This window comes from Megachile rotundata, chromosome 7 (genome assembly GCF_050947335.1).
Source record: "Megachile rotundata isolate GNS110a chromosome 7, iyMegRotu1, whole genome shotgun sequence".
Classification (NCBI taxonomy): Eukaryota; Metazoa; Arthropoda; class Insecta; order Hymenoptera; family Megachilidae; genus Megachile; species Megachile rotundata.
In genome coordinates this window covers 13,303,103-13,324,596 of record NC_134989.1, presented here as the reverse complement: position 1 = coordinate 13,324,596, position 21,494 = coordinate 13,303,103, and the positions used below count along the sequence as shown (strand labels likewise).

At 42.4% G+C, this 21,494-nt stretch overlaps 1 protein-coding gene and 1 long non-coding RNA gene across 9 annotated transcripts in view; one reads left to right on the top strand and one right to left on the bottom strand.

Moving 5' to 3' along the window:
- Positions 1–21,494, bottom strand: part of sv (paired box protein shaven) — a 214,429-nt gene that overhangs the window by 130,747 nt on the left and 62,188 nt on the right. The window lies entirely within an intron of this gene.
- LOC143264800 (uncharacterized) lies at positions 16,915–18,081 on the top strand. Its single transcript, XR_013038736.1, has 3 exons — positions 16,915–17,597; positions 17,701–17,860; positions 17,946–18,081. It is a non-coding gene; the product is annotated as an uncharacterized LOC143264800 (long non-coding RNA).

Here is a 21,494-nt window from a genome sequence, read left to right as displayed (position 1 = left end):
TTGGAATTTGAGGACATAATTTGGGGATCTTGGAATTTAAAAATGGAGGATTTAGAAGTTTGAGACAAAGAAATTTGCAGGATATTTATATAGAGGATATTTCATTCTAATGGCAAGGAATGGTGGAATTTATGTGAAATGAAATATGTAACCCTTTGCGAAGAAAACACTGCGCGTTGAATTAGTACGCGTGCAGTTACGGTGCGTGGATTTACCACGCTTGGAATTACTACGCGTGGAGTTACGGTGCGTGGAATTACTACGCGTGGAGTTACGGTGCGTGGAATTACTACGCGTGGAACTATGGCACGTGGAATTACTACGTGTGGAGATACGGTGCGTGGAATTACCACGCTTGGAATTACTACGCGTGGAACTACGGCGCGTGGAATTACTACGCGTGGAGTTACGGTGCGTGGAATTACCACGCTTGGAATTACTACGCGTGGAACTATGGCACGTGGAATTACTACGCGTGGAATTACTACGTGTGGAGATACGGTGCGTGGAATTACCACGCTTGGAATTACTACGCTTGGAACTACGGCGCGTGGAATTACTACGCGTGGAGTTACGGTGCGTGGAATTACCACGCTTGGAATTACTACGCGTGGAACTACGGCGCGTGGAATTATTACGCATTGAATTACCACGCGTGGAATTACTACGCGCTGAATTACAACGCATGGAATTACTACGCGCTGAATTACCACGCGTGGAATTTCTACGCACTGAATTATCACGCGTGGAATTTCTACGCGCTGAATTACCACGCATGGAATTACTACGCGTGGAATTACTACGCGCTGAATTACCACGCATGGAATTACTACACGCTGAATTACCATGCGTGGAATTTCTACGCACAGAATTACTACGCATTGAATTACCACGCGTGGAATTACTACGCGCTGAATTACCACGCGTGGAATTACTACGCATGGAGTCACTACGCGCTGAGTTGCCACGCGTGGAATTACTACGCGTCGAAATCCTGGGCTATTTGTATACCAATTTAAACAGAATTCATTTAAATTTCTTCATTATCCTAAAATTTGAAGTTGCATACAATATCATATCCATACGTTCTAAAGCTAGTTGCAGTCAAGCCGCCTCAGAAGCATTAAACGAGTTTACATTTAATTCCATAACACACCAGCTATCAAAGGAACCTAATCCACTCAGACATAATTATACCACGACAATTACACACACCTCTCGGCGGAAGGTAATTTATTTTCTGTTCCTATAGCACCTAACGTCCCAGAAAAACGTCAGTTGCGATACTTCCTAGCCTTTGTACCGCCAACTGAAAGTTGAAACTCAGTGCCAACTGAAAGTAGAATTTGAAAATGAAATCGAAGTTCATCCGGGTCGAATCGTTAATCGAAATAAGCTCGAGAACAAGCACGGGTTGGTAGGATTGTGATATATAGCCGGTACACGGTACCGCGAGCGCGGAAGCCGAGGATTACAAGCGGTCGTCTTTATCGGGCCAACTTATCATAGACTTTTGTGAGTCGGGGCGGTTATGCAAATAGATCTCTTTCTCTTGCACTCCTCTCCTTCTCTTCCTCCGTCTCCCACCTGTAAGATTTTTTGCACGGGGAAAACATTCATGGCGTGGCCGGACCTTACCGTAAGACCCTTCTGGCGAACGCCTCTGCCAACCAGTTCCGCTTGAAACATATGACCATGGTGCGCGAGCTTTGTCAGCTCGAATTAGAAGAAACCATTGTGACCATTGAAAGAAACCATTCTCTCGATTTATTACACCCTTTTTAAAATTACTCTACGATATTTAATACTTTGCAAGTTTACTTCTAAACACCTTTGGTTTCAGTGCTCAAAAATCATTGCTTCTATTCAAATTAGGGTGTATTAAGTCCTATTCTATTTTACTAAATATGAGTAGTGTAATTAAATAATTTATGTAATTACATGATAAATTGGTAACGAAAGAATATTCAAATCAAAACTTAAGAGACTTCATTTCGGTTCATAATCCTCATTAACCACGCAAATTTACCGTGCTGTTCCCCCATTAACGATTGCATGGAAAGTTCTAACGGGTTTGTCGAATTTTTCCGATATAAGCCGCCTACGGGATACACCGTCCCGCTCGATGGCTTCCAGGGAAATCGGTCGCATTATCCGAGCACAAGATTATAATAATTCCCAGTGTCCGGCCAGGGTGAATTTTTTTCAATCCCGTAGGGGATGTCTCAAACCGATCACCGTTACCGATAAGACAAGATTTGCCCGATCGAAAAATGACGGTACACATCCGTAGCTTTATTATACCACGTCGGAATTGATGCAAATATCATACCACTCATTATTTAAATGTAAATAAATTACGTAAAAATTTTTGCGAAATTTTAATATTCTGACGAAAAGGGCAGTTTTTGTAATTTGTATAATTATTTTAATTATCGTGAGATTGGCAGATTTTACTGAGATAATATTCGACTTCGGATTGTAGTGCATTTTGAAATGTGTACAAAGTCTGATCTGTTCAAAAATGAATTTTCATTCTGTAATTATTGTAGTAGAATTATAGTGGAAACTATAGTAGTAGAATTACGCGTGAAGGTACTGCGCGTTGAATTACTGCGCGTGGAGTTACCACGCGTGGAATTACTACGCGTGGAGTTACTACGCGCTGAATTACCACGTGTGGAAGTACTACGCGTGGATTTACTACGCGCTGAATTACCACGCGTGGAAGGACTACGCGTGGAATTACCACGCGTGGAATTACCACGCGCTGAATTACCACGCGTGGAAGTACTACGCGTGGAATTACCACGCGCTGAATTACCACGCGTGGAAGTACTACGCGTGGAATTACCACGTGCTGAATTACCACGCGTGGAAGTACTACGCGCTGAATTACCACGCGTGGAAGTACTACGCGTGGAATTACCACGCGCTGAATTACCACGCGTGGAAGTACTACGCGTGGAATTACCACGCGTGGAATTACCACGCGTGGAATTACCACGCGTGGAATTACCACCCGTGGAAGTACCACGCGCTGAATTACCACGCGTGGAAGTACTACGCGTGGAATTACCACGCGCTGAATTACCACGCGTGGAAGTACTACGCGTGGAATTACCACGCGTGGAATTACCACGCGTGGAAGTACCACGCGCTGAATTACCACGCGTGGAAGTACTACGCGTGGAATTACCACGCGCTGAATTACCACGCGTGGAAGTACCACGCGCTGAATTACCACGCGTGGAAGTACTACGCGTGGAATTACCACGCGTGGAATTACCACGCGTGGAATTACCACGCATGGAATTACTACGCGCTGAATTACCACGCGTGGAATTTCTACGCGCTGAATTATCACGCGTGGAATTTCTACGCTCTGAATTACCACGCATGGAATTACTACGCGTGGAATTGCCACACGTGGAATTACTACCCGTGGAATTACCACGCGTGGAAGTACTACGCGTTGGGTTACTGCGCATTGAATTGCCACGCGTGGAATTACTACGCGCTGAATTACCACACGTGGAATTACTACGCATGGAGTTACTACGCGTGGAATTACCGCGCTTGGAATTACTACGCGTTGAACTACGACGCATGGAATTACTACGCACTGAATTACCAAGCATAGATTTATTACGCGTTGACTGCAAAACTGTTTCGAAGTTTTGAAGAATTTCATGACGTTCCATGTACATCTTCAGTTGTCGAAAGAATGCAATAGCACCGAATACACAAGAAGACGAATGCTCTATTAGGTGGCAAGATTGTCAGTGTTACACATACTATTCGACCGAATTTTTCGCCGCCATTTCATATCCAGACGCTGAACTATTGAACGATAAACACCGAGACACGATCCACCGGCTCGCTAATTGCACAGCGAGGATCGTGAACGTAAATTTCCGCTGAGAAACGGGCAATTAAGCGAAATTCCATGAAACAGAGCTGTGGAATGGTCGAAAGGTTAATGCCACGGTGTATCGTGCTCGAATTTTATATTCAAGTTATATTTCCGCGATTCTTGTCCGCTACGGTTACGACTGTCGCTGAATCGTTCGCGTTTTATCGCGATTCCTTGAAAACATTTACGACCTAAGCGTTTACAATCTAGGCGTGACTAATTAAAATGTCTATCAAACACGTTCGTAATTAAAATATATATAAATTACATGGTACAGTAAATATTTCACGGTGAAGACTCTTACGTCGTTGGATGCATGAGAAACACTTTGATGGCGACGAAGATTCATGATTCTTCGAGTACTTAAAATCTTTGAGGAATATCGGAAGATAGAGGTACGTTCACTTTCATAAAAATTTTGCTCTTCATAAGAAAAAATTTTGTATTTCTGAAATTCGAAGAGAGAGACTTCTATTTGGATCACTTTAATTTCAGAACGCAAAAGTTAGGTTAGGTTTAGAGAAAGATTTACTTCAAGGATGTACTCCTAATATTATTATATTGTATTTATTGTACCCCTAATATTATTCTGTATCTTGGTACAGAAGGTATACTAATTGACGGTATCGTATATAATTACGCGAAGCACAAGTTAACCCAAAAAGTAGTATGATTAATGGCGTGAAGATAGATTTACACGAGCGACATCTCGCCGTCAAAACCGGCAGCGACATTTATATGCGCGTTACATCCTCAATTATAGTTATTAGCTCGCTGTTAAGGTCTATAAAAATTTTATGGGACTCACTGGTCCAGCCACGCTCTAAACTAGTCCTGCTTCAATTACCTCTGTCCCGTTACGATGTCTGCTCAAAGGAAGACGTTCAAAAGCTACATTCGATCTACATGTGTTAGTGCACAATGGTTATCGCCTTTCCATTGTCTTACAACGAATAATTCAACGAACAGGATGTCCGGTTTATTCAAGAACATTCATTTCTAAATGGATATGAATATGTTCAGGCAAAAATTAGGCGGATCTTGAGGTTCTATTAAGAGGTTATGTGATCTTGACCGTGATATTGAAATATGGACTTGTTTGTCAGATTAGGTTACTAGATTAGAGTTATTTATTAGTCTGTTAATGTGGTATTATTGTGGTAGATTTTGGTGAAATAATAAAAGTATGCGTTTTATTGAACAATTGTTCTGTTGAGATAGAATGTTTAGAACATTTTATAAATAAAAAAAAAACACTTACACATTTCTTACCCAAAAATCCACCCAGCACAGAATAAAAAAATGTCCAACAAATAATTTGAATAATAAATAAAATGAATTTATTAGTCGTAAAAATGGAGCCCCGACCAACATCAAAATAGTCAAAGTACAAGTGGTAACTATTGAAATAAATATTTTATTATTAACAAATAGCAAAATACAAACAACGCTAACGATAGAAAATACATAAAGTAGTAATGTCATCGAACAGCATAATTTATGATCAAACCATGAAGATTCAATCGTAGAAAAACGAGGCGAATCGTTTTCACCTGTAACAGGCTTAATCGACCGATCGCGAGTTGTAAAACGATGCCGCGACGGAAGTCATCATCGAGCCCCAATAAATTTTATTACCCTCGTAAAGTACATTAATTCTTTTATTCCCAGTTTCATGTTTATTGAGATCCCTGTAGGTCTCTTTAAGTATAATTCGATTAAACAAGAACCGCGGTGGTCGATTAGTGAACGCAAATCATTGCGGTTTACAGCTATATTCCAAGTTCTGATGAATTTATTCTTTTCTCATAAAATTGTGCCCCAAGAGAGGACATGAAAATTGGTAAATATTTTCTATAAATGTGAAATACTCGTAAATCACGCTATGATTCCACAAAGATGAATACATCGATAAAACCAAAAAAAGTATAAAAAATACAAAAAGTAGAAAAGAGTATAAAAAAGTGAAATGATCAAAAACATAAACTTACAACCTAATCTTAAAACTAACCTAACCTTAAAACTAACCTAATCTTAAAACTAACATAACTACCAGAACCTAACCTTAAAACTAACCTAACTACTAGAACTTAGCCTTAAAACTAACCTAACTAGTAGAACCCAGCCTTAAAACTAACCTAACTACTAGAACTTAACTTTTAAACTAACCTAACTACTAGAACCTAACCTTAAAACTAACCTAACTAGAAACTGACCCCAAAACTAACCTAACCACTAGTACCTATCCTTGAAACTAATCTAACTACTAGAACCTAACCTCAAAACTTGCCGCCAAGAGAATAAATATCAAAGTCTCCGATTCGATAGTAATCAAATTCCTCACCGAGTAACTTGCAACACAAAAATCCTGGTTATGTCTACCCATAGAGCTCACTCCTTGATAAAACACGGAAAGCAGACAAATGATCGTAGCAAACTTTCAAAAATCTCCCGATACGATCTTTAATTGTTCTTGCCGGCAAAAATCGCGAACTAAATCAACGAGGCCCACACGGTGAGGCTGGACACGCCGTTAACGGTCCACGGGGACCCATGGTGAGCAGCATGGCGAAAGGTCACCGTCATAGGAGCTACCAGCGTAGAACCGCTCGGCGAACCGACTCGACGGGCGGGCGGATTTACTTTCGCAATAATCTGCCACTTTCTTGTCCACATGCAAAAGCTGTCCACTGTTCGCGGCGTATGAGAGTGTTAAGGCGAAGCGAATTAGAAATACGCATGATTTATCGGTCGTCACGATCATTTCTTCGAGATCTGTCGATTGAAATGATGCGATGTGGAGTGATACGTTGATCTGAAGTTATTGTGTTTTATTTCATGGTAGTGCAGGGGAATTTAACACTTCGATTTGTCATTTGATGGATCATTTGCGTGCGGAATGTATGAGTTATTCAACGCGTGGATATTGTATTGTGTGGTGGTTCTATGAGGAGTTATTCAGCATGTGGTGGTCTGACACGTGGTGATTCGATGCGTGGTAATTCTAAGCGTAGTAACTCCACGCGTGGTAATTCAACGCGTAGAAATTCCACGCGTGGTAATTCAGCGCGTAGTAATTCCACGCGTGGTAATTCAGCGCATGGAAATTCCATGCGTGGTAATTCAGCGCATGGAAATTCCATGCGTGGTAATTCAGCGCGTAGTAATTCCACGCGTGGTAATTCAATGCGTAGTAATTCCACGCGTGGAATTCAATGCGTAGTAATTCCACGCGTGGTAATTCGGCGCGTGGCAATTCCACGCGTGCTAATTCGATGCGTGGTAATTCTACTCGTAGTAACTCCACGCGTGGTAATTCAGCGCGTAGTAATTCCACGCGTGGTAATTCAATGCGTAGTAATTCCACGCGTGGTAATTCAATGCGTAGTAATTCCACGCGTAGTAATTCAATGCGTAGTAATTCCACGCGTGGTAATTCAATGCGAAGTAATTCCACGCGTGGCAATTCCACGCGTGCTAATTCGATGCGTGGTAATTCTACTCGTAGTAACTCCACGCGTGGTAATTCAGCGCGTAGTGATTCCACGCGTGGTAATTCAATGCGTAGTAATTCCACGCGTGGTAATTCAATGCGTAGTAATTCCACGCGTGGTAATTCAATGCGTAGTAATTCCACGCGTGGTAATTCAATGCGTAGTAATTCCACGCGTAGTAATTCAATGCGTAGTAATTCCACGCGTGGTAATTCAATGCGAAGTAATTCCACGCGTGGCAATTCCACGCGTGCTAATTCGATGCGTGGTAATTCTACTCGTAGTAACTCCACGCGTGGTAATTCAGCGCGTAGTAATTCCACGCGTGGTAATTCAATGCGTAGTAATGCCACGCGCCGTAGTTGAGCGCGTAGTAATTCCAAGCGTGGTAATTCCACTCGCCGTAATTCAACGCGTGGTAACTCAATGCGTAGTAATTCCACGCGTGGTAATTCAACGGATAGTAGTTCCACGCGTAATTTTACCACTATACCAAAACACTCAACAATATCCCCCCAATCAACCACCTGCACAAAAATCCACTTCAATCATCAAATTACATATCAATTAACGAGACCAAAACGCGATATCACCGAACATCCTTTTCAAGTCATTAAATCTATTAATCAGCCGATAAAGCTCGTAATAGCCGAAGATAACCGTGTACAGTTAGTCCCCGCATCAAATAAGGAAACGTATCGAAGTCAAATCACAAATTGACGTTATTTAAACGATATCCCCGGTATCGTAAGCACGTTCCAGGGGAATGAATTCCGTATTTTAGACGAGGAAACTGTTCTGAAACTCGTCCTCGCCTATTTATCAACCGCCTTCATCTTTTTTCCGCCGTTTATCTTCCGTATTCCAAATGGAGCAAGTTCTCCACTTATCTTCGGAGTCTGGTTCAGTGGAAGTCGAGCACGGATCAGGTGCAAAGTATTGGTAATTGGGTTTCACCGGAAATTACGAGAATAGCCGCGGTGCAGAGGAGGGAAACAGCGACCTACTTAGTAGCCCCGAGGAGTTGCTCGGTGAGCGTCGACGGAAAAAGGAGCATCGTCGGTAACGTTAGAAATTGCGTGGGCTTTATCGTGGACAGGATCGGTCAGTCGAGGCAATCGGTTCTGATCGTTGACGAGGAAAAAGCCGTGCAACGTTCTGGACTTTCTCCTTTGCTCGAGCTTGCACGCCATAAAGGAACGCGTAGAGTCCTTTCCCTCGATCGTCCTCGTCGCGACCTCGTCACGTGGGCGTGCTTGCACCTGCTGCACTCATGGACCCGCTGTTAGATTCCTAGGATTCTCGATCTTGGAACATTATGGGTATTTTCTGGTTATGTATGCTGTTCTATTATATGTTTACCGAAGTGTATGTGAATGAACATATATGGACTGATTATATGTTGATCACATGTGGACTGGCTTTACATATGAGATGCATGTGGACTAACTTCACATGTGCAGTATGTGGACTGGCTGCATATATTCAGTCTTTATAGAGTGGCTTCACAAATTAATTGTATGTGGACTGACTTTATATATGAACTACATATGGACTGACTTCACATGTGGATTATAGGTTGACTAACTCCACATCTGCAGTATGTGGACTGGCTCTATATGTTCAGTATTTATGGAACGGCTTCACAAATTGATTATATGTGGACTGCCTTTATATACGAAATACATATTGACTGACTTCACATGTGGATTATATGTGGACTAACTTCAGATGTACAATATGTGGACTGGCTCTACATGTTCAGTATTTATGAAGTGGCTTCACAAGTTGATGATATGTGGACTGGCTTTACATATGAAGTACACATGGACTAACTCCATAGGTGGATTATATGTGGACGAACTCTATATGAAGCATATGTGAGCTAACTCCACATGTACAGTATGTGGAGTAGCTTTATATGTTGAGCATATATGGAGTGGCTTTATAAGTTGATTATATGTGGATGGTTTTCATACATGAAGTATAAATGGACTGAAACCATATGTGGATTATATGTGCATTAAGTACATGTTGAATATATATGAACTAACTCCATATGTAGAATATGTAGGTTGGCTCCACATATTGACTATATGTGGATTGGCTTTACATATGAAGTGCATATGAACGAACACCATACGTGGATTATATGTGTACTGACTCCACATGAGTGTTTACGGAGAAGCTTCACATATTGTTTCTTTGTGGACTAGTTCCACACGTGGAGTGTAATTTATCATATCTGTTAGACATGTGAGGAATTCCTTTACTCAGCTAGTTATAAATACTTGACATGATACAATCTTTAACCTAGGGATGCCTATCATCGAAACTGCATAGGCACACAGTGTATTATTAACTCGTTACGGATAACATAAATGACATGTAACAACTTGAACATAAATAGTACATAACAAGTTGAACACAAATAGTGCATAACAATTTGAACACGAATAACAGCTTGAGTATAAATAGTGCAAAGTAACTTGGACATAAATAATACTTACATGAACGTGAATTAACGAACCTGAATAATAGCGAGTAGAACTTAAATGACGTGTGGAACCTAGATAATGTGGACCAACTGGAACCTAAATAATGTGAACCTACTGGAACCTAAATAATGTGAACCTACTGGAACCCAAATAATGTGAACCAACTAAAACTTAAATGCATAACTTGAACATAAAATAAAGAAGCGGACCACATAGTGACGTATCAAAGTGACGTGTCTATGGACCACATAGTGAAAGTGTCAAAGGACAATAAAAGTAAAAATCGTAAGCAATCGGGGCCGTTAACAAAGGTGGCTCCTTCAGGAACGCTGCTTTCGCGTCTGCCGCCGATACTCGTTTCATATTCGCTGAACTATGTAATGCAGGGAAGAGAGATTAATAATTTGCAGTTCCCACCCCGGCATTATCGGGGCACGAGGCAAGCGGATTGCGAACATCGTGGGCCGAGAGAGCGAGCGGTGTGTTCAGCAGCCGCGGCTGCAGGGTCGACCGGTCACGATGGCTCGGCTAATGATAGCCTGCCCTCGCCTCATAATCAGTCCCCCATCTTAATTTATGTTTGCCCCCGCCCGTCCGTTCGCTTTGCCCGTTCGCCCGGTTCGTATGTTCGTGCGACTCCTCTTCGATGTAGGTACCTGCTGCTCACCGTTGCCTCTTTACTCCCGCTAATTTACCGTAATTCGACCGCGAGACAGCCAACGTACTTTTGATTCTGTCGCTGATTTGTTACGAGCACGCCGGACGACCCGGATGACCCGCGAACGGACCTGAGATTCCTGCTTCCGGCGATCGACATACTTCAGCATACTTCGTCTTCTTTGTACACTTTTATTTTTGTGCGGGGCTAGAGGACGATAGTGTAGGGATATTTCCCTGTTACTATATTGCATAGGGACGCTTTGTGGGGACACTCTTGAGGGTGGACTTGAAGGTGGAGGAGAAAGGGGATGAGAGGGTAGTACAAGGTGGAGGTGCATTCTCTTAATTCCCAAATCCCCCAACTCTCAAATTTCTTAATTTTCAAAATTCCCAACTTCCACGTCCCCAAATCCCAAATTTGCCAACTCTAAAATCCTCCAATTTCCAAATCCTCCAATTCCCAAACCCCCAACTCCCAAATTCCCCTAATTCCCGAACCCTTCAACTCCTAAATCCCCCAACTCTCAAATTTCCTAATTTCCAAAGTTCCCAACTTCCACATCCCCAATTCCCAAACTCTCCAACTCCCAAATCTCCCAACTCTCAAATTTCCTAATTTCCAAAATTCCCAACTTCCACATCCCCAATTCCCAAATCTTCCAATTCCCAAATCCTCCAACTCCCAAATCCCCTAATTCCCAAACCCTCTAACTCCCAAATCCCCCAACTCTAAAATTTCCTAATTTCCAAAATTCCCAACTTCCACATCCCCAATTCCCGAATCTTCCAATTCCCAAATCCTCCAACTCCCAAACCCTCTAACTCCCAAATCCCCAATTCCCAAATCCCCAATCTCCAAATCTCCAATACTCATCTCCCCTTAGTTCCAAATTCCCCAACTCCAAATCCCCCTAAAATCTAACTATTATCCAATACACCCCTTTTCCATCATCATCAAATTATTTCCTCCACAAAATCCTAAGTTTCCCGATCAACATCACTCGACCATTTTTCTCTCCCCTAGTAAATCGATGGCATCGATGAATTCTATCCGTGTCAGTCGGTGCTCGAAGGCTAGAATTAAGAGTCCCTCGTATCGTTTGCGTTGCGTGCGGATGATAGCTGACAGGTACACGCAGTTTGTTGACCCTGGCACCACTCGCCTTACTGAAACTATTTGCCAGCTCGACTCGACAGTTGTTAGCTCGCTTCGAGCAACTTACAAAGAATCTCCTCGTAAAAGCTTCGAGACTTTCTAAACTTGACCCTGAACATTCTTCGATGGTTCTTGATTAACTTCTCTTTCGGAAGGGAACTGTGAAACTTGAATTGTAACGCGGCGTCAATGATTAGTGGCATTTGAAAATTCACCTCACCACACATTTTATGAGTACACTTTGACTGAGTAGAACGATGGAACTCTGAGGGAACGATGACATTTTTGTCGTTGAATGACATTTTTAGACAAGCACGTTGTTTACTAAAAGAGTTATGGAGAAGTTATGAAGGATTGATCTGAGTCATGCTTAAAATTATTGCAAATCCATTGTGTTTAGTTATATTTTCTTCGTTGTTCATCTTCACTTTGGAGGAAGTTTTAAACCCATCACTACTGAAGAAGCTTCAAACCCATCACTACCGAAGAAGCTTCAAACCCATCACAACCGAAGAAGCTTCAAACCCGTCACTTTTGAAGAACCTTTAAACCCATCACTTTTGAAGAAGCTTGAACTTATATATCTTTTTGAACTCCCAGATTATTTATGAAACTTGTTAGGTGATTTGTAGAATTGAGAATGCGCGGAGCAACGACGTCCGTTCGTGTCGATCGAGTGCGTTAATCTGAGCGCGGACGAAACGATCAAAGTGCGGAAGAAACGCGTCGGCCATTAATCGAACGGTTCGATGGTCAAGAACCAGTTCACAATCAGTTGAAGCGGAAAACTGGAGCGGGGGACCGTGTTGTTTCACGTGCTGTGTACACGTACTCCATGCGAATGCTCTTTGTGTCATCTAACTTGCATCGCAATCACCACTTTCCATAAATCTACATTTTCAATTGATCAGAACTTAAATTAAGTGGACTTAGGTTAAATCGATCATTGGATAGGATACAGCAGTTGATAAGTAAATTGGTGAACGTACAGCACTTAATTAGTGAAAATCGATCAATGGACACAGTGTAGTACTTAATTAGTGGAAAAAACCTTGGACACGATATAGTACTTAATTAGTAAAAATCAATCATAGGACAAAATATAGCACTTAACTAGTGAAAATTATTAGACACAATAAAGCACTTAATTAAATAAAAATTAGTAATAAATGCAACACGAAAAATAATAAATAATTGCAAACCTTGTGTTACCGATATTTACCGATATTTATATAACCAACAATGCACAGCAGGTTGCAGAATTTTGAAAAAATTCAAATGTCTAGCACGTGTTCGAAGTAAATTTCTTTCGAACGGTACATTAATCTTGAAAGCGAGATAGCAAGCAACATATACTTTGTTGAGAATTGCGAGATATCGTCCAGCCAGACAGAGGTCTAGGTCTAGGAGTCGATTGCGAGCCTAAGCACTCGGGGCTGATATAGTCGAGTGCTCGTGAGGGTGCAACGTGTGGCCTCATTACGTTAATGGCGTCATGCTCTGGCGCCCCACAGACTACTCTACCTCTTGTCGGCTCGATAGCCTCACTGCCAACCGGTCAATGGTACCCCTTTGATTGTTGCAATAAAGGGATGCGTAATCTTTTCATTTTCACCACACCTATTTTCATCTTTGTTCCATATTTTTGGTGTATTCACTGAATTATTTAAACATTTTCTGATAACCAATTTATGTTCAAAGAGTTCTTGGGTACTCATATTATAAGTATGATGTTCCCATATGATACATGTGGTATTTTTCTGTTACAAATATATACATGTATACAAATATACATACATGTGTGGATACATGCATACATACATACATACATACATACATACATACATACATACAGACATACATATACATATACACAAATATACATATGTATATACAACATATATGTATAACATGTATCGTGAACTGTATACGTATTACGAACAATATTAAATAATAGAGTTTATGTGTCAGTCATATTTAAGTAACGTTTAATGCATTACAAGAGACAAAATGAGCAAAGGAAAAGAATGCGCAACATCACTATTTATCAGATACCGCAAAAGAAGAAAATCTGCAAACATAAATTTTGATGGAGGTCTCCATTGCCGATGATCCGATTCCTCGAGAGTGGTCGTAGAATGTTCTGTATTACGATATCAGCGGCCTGTGGAACATAGAGCTACCAAACTCATCGGCTACTTTCTCCAACGACCGGCTGAGATTTGTATTATTAGTCGTTCCGGAATCCGCGATCGATCTCTCGCTCGTACTGTCGTGCTTATTGAAATTCTGCTTGGACCGGTCGCGTTCCATTTTGCGAGATAAACTTGCATTCCCGCTAAATTAATAGTGGGAAGAATGTTCCGAGAACATTGGATCTATGGAACAATTAAATTTCCCTGGAAGAACCTACCTAAGAGTCTTCAAGAAGAGTCTCTCTCTTGTTGAGGATTATTAGAATCGTTTTCAGATGACAATTTGGGCCATAATGTTATTTATAATCTTCCCATTTTTACATAAAAATTTTAATATTCCCATATAGGTATTATCAAAATAGACCCAAATAGGTTGAATTTAATTGTTTTCCGGTGCCCGAAGCCGTTTCAAGCGTAACCTGCATTCAGTTGTTGCAACTGCACTTCCTCTGGCTGTTGTTTGCGCAAGTATCTCCGCGTGCTACTCGAGCATTACGGCGACGTTTGCATTGGAAGAAAAGCAGGTATGTACACCTTCTGAGACTGAACATTGTGTGTTCAACGACGCGTAATCGCCGCTGGGTTGCAAATTAAATGGGAGGTTGTGACTTTCGGGGGCGTTCAGAAGAGGATACTACCAAAATGTTCAAATGTTTCAATATAGCAAACTGGTACTTTAAAGGAACAGTATTCCACATTCTGAATGGACCAAAATATTTTAACATTCGGAGATGTAAGTATAACAAGATTTTAGTACTTCAAAGGTTTAATATTGTGAAGTTTAAATACTAAAAGGTTCAAGCACTCCACATACATCTGATAGTCTAAAGTTCCATTACTGCAAAGTCTTAGTGCACCTAAGTCCCAGGAAGTCAAAATCTCATTATCTCAAAGTTGCAATACACCAAAGTTATAATAGTCTAAAGTTCTAGTGTCCTGAGGACCCACCATCTCAAGGTCTTAATACTCCAAAGGATCCAGTACCCCAACGTCCTGATATCTGAAGGTTCCAACACCTCAAGGTTCCATTACCTCAAGGTTCCAACACCTCAAGGTTCCAACACCTCAAGGTTTCACTACCTCAAGATTCCAACACGTCAAGGTTCCACTACCTCAAGGTACCATCACTTCAAGGTTCCAACAACTCAAGGTTCGAACACCTCAAGGTTCCAACGCCTCAAGGTTCCAACGTCTCAAGGTTCCAACACCTCAAGGTTCCAACACCTCAAGGTTCCAACACCTCAAGGTTCCAACACCTCAAGGTTCCAACACCTCAAGGTTCCAACACCTCAAGGTTCCAACACCTCAAAGTTCCAGCACCTCAAGATTCCATTACCTCAAGGTTCCAACACCTCAAGGTTCCAACACCTTAAGGTTCCACTACCTCAAGGTTCCAACACCTCAAGGTTCCAACACCTCAAGGTTCCAACACCTCAAGGTTCCAACGCCTCAAGGTTCCAACGTCTCAAGGTTCCAACACCTCAAGGTTCCAACACCTCAAGGTTCCAACACCTCAAGGTTCCAACACCTCAAGGTTCCAACACCTCAAGGTTCCAACACCTCAAAGTTCCAGCACCTCAAGATTCCATTACCTCAAGGTTCCAACACCTCAAGGTTCCAACACCTTAAGGTTCCAACACCTCAAGGTTCCAACACCTCAAGGTTCCACTACCTCAAGGTTCCACTACCTCAAGATTCCAACACTTCAAGGTCCCAACACCTCAAGGTTCCAACACCTCAAGGTTCCAGTACCTCAAGGTTCCAACACCTCAAGGTTCCAACGCCTCAAGGTTCCACTACCTCACGTTTCCAACACCTCAAGGTTCCAACACCTCAAAGTCCCAATATCCCACAATACCTAAAATCTCCCCTATCCCATTCCCCACATCCCAAATCCCCAAACCCAAAATCCCCACCACCATCACAAAAGCCCAAAGTCCCAAAGCTCTCCGCTACACCTATAAACTAGCTCTTCTGATCGCACCAAACGCTCCCGCGAATAGAAGTTCAAAACCATCCACACGAAATTAGAATGCGTTTAAAAGGAAGGAATTCGTAGAACGGCGGCATCGAGATGGAAGAAGGAATCGAGGATTTTGCCTCGAATTCCAAGGCGGCTCTTCCCTTTTCCACGAGCACGCCGCGTCTGGATCGGCCAGATACAATCGGTACAACCGCTACGGTGTACACACAGTCACGTGTATCCGCCGTTGGTTTCATCGCGTGTGCCCGGATGCTTGTGTGCACCGGCAAGGGTGTGGCTCAGCTTTGCAACGGTATCATCGTAGGTACATACCGGTTATCGAAAACGAACTTCCATACGATTTCGACTGTCACGATAGCGCAGCTACTCGATACTTTTGATGCCGATGTCAGAGCGGCTCTGTTGAGATATTGCACCTGATGCTGGTTACAGGTTCTCTTCGAAGGAAATTTATGCTTTGCGTTTGATCTGGGCTAACCTTCTTCTTGGCACCTTTACATAGTGGAGGATGAATACCGTGGCGAATGCGAGTAATGCATGATGAGATATTAAAGGTAGTGTGATGTAGAATAACAAAGATGCACCTGATCCAAGTGGTCAAGTGTGGTGAATCAACGTGTGGTAACACAAATCTGGTAGATCTGGTAAATCTGGTAGATGTGGTTCAATACATGATTCAATCACCTGGTCATCCGATACGTGGTTCAGCTTTTGATAACATGTAAATCTGGTAGATGTGGTTCTACATGTGATTTGGACAGCAATATTTGATCATCCAACAGATGGTCCAGCGGTTAATGACAGTGGTAAACAAAGTAAACCTAATAGATGTGGTTCATTATGTCATAATTCGATCACTTGGTGAACCTACACCTGGTCACAGTGCACAGTGACACTCAGGCGAAATAACGAAGCCATCAAGACCAAACCTACAGTCCTCCCAACATCCAGAATTCCCTGCATCCAAGTAGTATACTGTGAACCTAGTATATTTTTCTGAGAGCCCAACAAGACCTTAGCAAATTTCCGACACCTCTTCCATAAGCAACGAGTTCGATAAAGCCCGACACGGACGACGATATTTAAGCTACCACCAAGAGCCATAACTCTCGCCGCTGGGAGCGTTTCTGCGATTCGACAAAGTAATACGGCCGGTTCAACGAGCTCGCTAATCAACGAAACTGTTTCTCCGCGCGGCTATCTGATGCACACAAGTGTACCTGTACCCGATCGTGGTCCACGCGTGTATGTGCGCGTTCAGTCGCGCGTAAGTGGTACGTACCACGCCCGCGCACGCGAGAACCCGCTTGGAAACGGACGAAAGCGAGAAGGAGCCGTGGACTAGTTAGACAGGTACGAGGAGGATAGAAGTCTCGCGCGCGCGGAATGATTTGTATTGCTAAATAATCAACGCCAGTTGTCTAGGATACTGGTTTAATGACACACGCGGCCGCCGATCGCGTTTAGCAATCCATGGCTATCTTGCGCTAGAACGACGCGAGCAAACGGTTCAACAGCCGTACCAATTTCGACTCGATTATCGTTCAACTTCCATTTTCTAGCGACATGAATTACATGCAGTTATTTATTTTCGAGGAGGAACCTCCTTTTTCTTCAGGAGGTTTCTTTGATGGAAAAAACTGCGTGCTACAGCGGATAGCATCTAAAATGGCGGACGAGTTTGACTAAACGATGTAAGTTTTTGCTCTCTGTTTATACTCTGTGAGATGTGAAGATGTAAGATGTATGCATTTATGTTTTGTCGTCTTTTTATTTATTCTTCAACTTCATTTTCAGTACCTGTTATACGTAATGCATCAAAATGGCGGACCAGTCAAAATGGCGGACCTTAGACTTCTTACAGTTACAAAAATTATTAAGACTTTCGTGACATTTTATTGAAACCTTCATCGAAATAAATGATTTAATTTTATACAAGGTTATATTCTATGGTTAGGTATGTGAGCTGTATGAGCTAGTATGTAAGATGTATGCATTTATGTTTTGTCGTCTGTTTATTTATTCTTCAACTTCATTTTCAGTACCAGTTATACGTAACGTCAAAATGGCGGACCAGTCAAAATGGCGGATCTTAGACTTCTTACAGTTACAAAAATTATTAAGAAACTTTCGTGGCATTTTATGTAAACCTTCATCGAAATAAATAATCTAATTGTATATAGGTATACAAATTGTATATTATAATAAGCTATACTATAATATAATTATAATAGCTAAGAGTTAGTATGCATTATGTAGTATGTATCTAATATCAGCACGTATTTGTTAGTCCGTCGCAAATCGATCATCCAAGCTCTCCATTACATCGATAAATCTGAAAATTGCGCGATCAACAACGAGCACGACTCCCTCTAATAAATACAAATGCGAGCCTCGAAAATATCGTTCCGAGGAAGACGTTCAGCATGAAAGATTGACTCCGCCAGACGCTGATAGCGGTCCCGGTAAATGATGATCGCGTGAAGAAACTAATGGCCGGCGATTATTTCAAGCGTATTCCGGGTCAAGCAACAAGACCGTGAAAAGCCAGGGCCCGTACGGTTCAGGTGATATTTCCTCGGAGCAGCGATGCGTTCATGCTTGATTTCACCGAGATTAAGCATTTTCTTGCGCCAGCCTACCGTCTGTCAGACGATGCGCCACCGCCCTGCACGATTCAGGAAGCAAACCCGACCGTTCTTCTAACGCTTCTTCGTCCCGTTTCTCTATTTCTACCCGGGCTGATTAGCCTGGACCCCGATAACATCGATCTGGCCGACGACCTTTCAGATAACGCGTTATCACGGCATCTCGGGCCACGAGATGACTCATCGAACTGGCTGGAGCCTCGCTCTTACGGCGACTCCCTATTGGAAACGATTATCCTGCACGCGGAAACTTGAGGCTTCACGAGTGACTCTTCAACGCTTTAGGCTCTTCCGAGAGTGATTTGCTTCTCGTTAGGAAACCGGACGAGATGTTTGCGTTTGGGAGGGGTTCTGATCAAAGATACCTGTCAGGCGCGAGAAGAGTCTATTAATTAACTGTCCACTTTTTTAGAACCTTGCGATGATTTTGTGCAATCGAAAGCTTTGCGAATGCAGTTAAAATCCCAAAGATGATACAGAATGTAGTATCGTTATGTTAAACAAATTGAACAACTTGTGTCTCGATATAAATCGCTATCCTCTGGAGCGTGACAGAATTAATAGTCATACTGAGCTGCTGAATGAATCTCTATCTGATAGTTTAATTATCCTCAATTAGCACGCTTTCTTAGCTATGAGACCCTTTGACTTTTATAATCATTCAGTTCTTAATCTTCAACTATTCTGTTATATTCATTTAACAAATTATAATTTTTTAGAGGGCTCCATCATGGCAGCCCTTTATAGAAATATCTGACAAGTCAAATTGAAGACATTTTCAATTATTATTCATGTAATCAAGAAAAAATCCTAACTTGATTAAACTAAGATAATTAGTGACTAGTCTATTTTTTGATTGTTAAAAAATTTCGAAATCTCCAACGATAAAAATGCTCCTTTAATTGCGACAAGCGGGTGTCGTCTTCTTTATCGTCCATTTCAGTCCGCGTCCAGTTCCACCGGCCATTTAATCGGAAGCGGGATCTGGCGGTATCGTCGATAGATTTTTTTAACGATCATCGAGCGAATCGTCGTGGCCGATGTCATTATCCTAGGAGAGTAGATAATGGCGGCTCGCAAATGCCTGGATCGGCAGGCAAACTATGCAGCAGCCTGGAGCCGCATTATCGCGGGATTACGTAAGCCTCGTACGGCGCTACTCTTGTGTGTGTGTTACGCTATAATTAGGACCAGCTTGGCATAACCGCGAGCCGAGCGCAAATACGCCCGGCGTGTAATCCGCGTTCGCGTACTATTAACGACCGGTGATAAACCTTAACGGGCGATGGGTCCTCCGTGTACAAAAACCGCCTGAGATGCCATGGGAAATGGTGCTCCTGAACTCTTGTGAGGAGATATAACCGGTGTGAAATTCCTTAACCTAGAAATTTGGATGCTCAGAAAGAACCGGCAGACCTAACCTAACCGGTGTGAAATTCCCTAACTTAGAAGTTTGGATGCTCAGAAAGAACCGGCAGACCTAACCTAACCGGTGTGAAATTCCTTAACTTAGAAGTTTGGATGCTCAGAAAAAACCGGCAGACCTAACCTAACCGGTGTGAAATTCCCTAACTTAGAAGTTTGGATGCTCAGAAAGAACCGGCAGACCTAACCTAACCGGTGTGAAATTCCCTAACTTAGAAGTTTGGATGCTCAGAAAGAACCGGCAGACCTAACCTAACCGATGTGAAATTCCCTAACTTAGAAGTTTGGATGCTCAGAAAGAACCGGCAGACCTAACTTAACCGGTGTGAAATTCCCTAACTTAGAAGTTTGGATGCTCAGAAAGAACCGGCAGAAATAATTTCCATTGGTAAAAATTTGCAAACTCGCAGATCCTAATTCTCAAGCGTCCAAATCCTCAAATAACCAAATTTTTGAGGTCCCGAAATCAAATCCCAAAACAAATCCCAAATCCCAAAATATTAGAAGCCTAGCAGAAAATTGTAGGAAGAGACCTGATGCAGCAGATGAAACCCAGCTCGAAGCAGTATTCAATCTGCAGAGAATTCGCAGCGAAGTCGCAGCACGCGTTCACGGTCCCATAAATCAAATTCATCGGAGCTAACCAGGCGTCTCCAATAAATTAATAACCTGGCGTAGACCTCGAGGTTACGGTTGGCCGAGGGTGTATACACCTCTCCCGCGTGGGCAAGTGGCGAAAATCAAGATCTCGCAGGTTCTCGTTCACGACGTACGCTTGATTAATACCCAGATGTAATTACTGGTCAGAGGAAGGGTAGGCGCGAGGAAGAGGATAGCGACTGACGCCGGGTACGAGTGGATCTCGGAGGAACGGAGAAGCCGCGGAGAAGAGTATCGAAAATGAAGAAGAGGAAGAAGGCGGAGGCTGTTAAGCTGCCGAGGGAACGAAATCCTGACAGATTTCATCGTGGGCTGACGTAAACAATTTGCGAATGTAAATACCTGTTGAATATTGAGCGCGGCGAGGGACCTCGAGGGCCTCGCGCTAACCTCACACCTTACGGCCCGTTTACCCTTTAAACTCGCGATTATCTGCATCACCACCACCTTCCACCTACCGCGGAGAACCGCGTGTACACACGTCGAGCTGTCTCTACGTCATCGGCATAAATTATCCGAACACATTGTGCTGCCACGTCGACCCGACGTGTATCGTCGAGATTCGCTTGGCGATCGAGGGCCTCGATAAAACCGTGAGATACCTTCTTTGAAATGGAAACTTGCTAGGATCGATTGGACTCGAACTTTACTGAGAAACATACAAAATTTGATTTGGCGTATCTTCAAAACACCTTCATTCGAATAGGCTGACTAAAGAGGCTGTATATTGTAGTTCAATATAGAGGCAGTTTATATCTAACTCAGTATGAGTATATGTTCACCTCTGTCAGACTTGTATTTCTAAATTCGATGAACCTATGTTTGCACCTAAGTCACTATGAGCGAAATGAATCATCT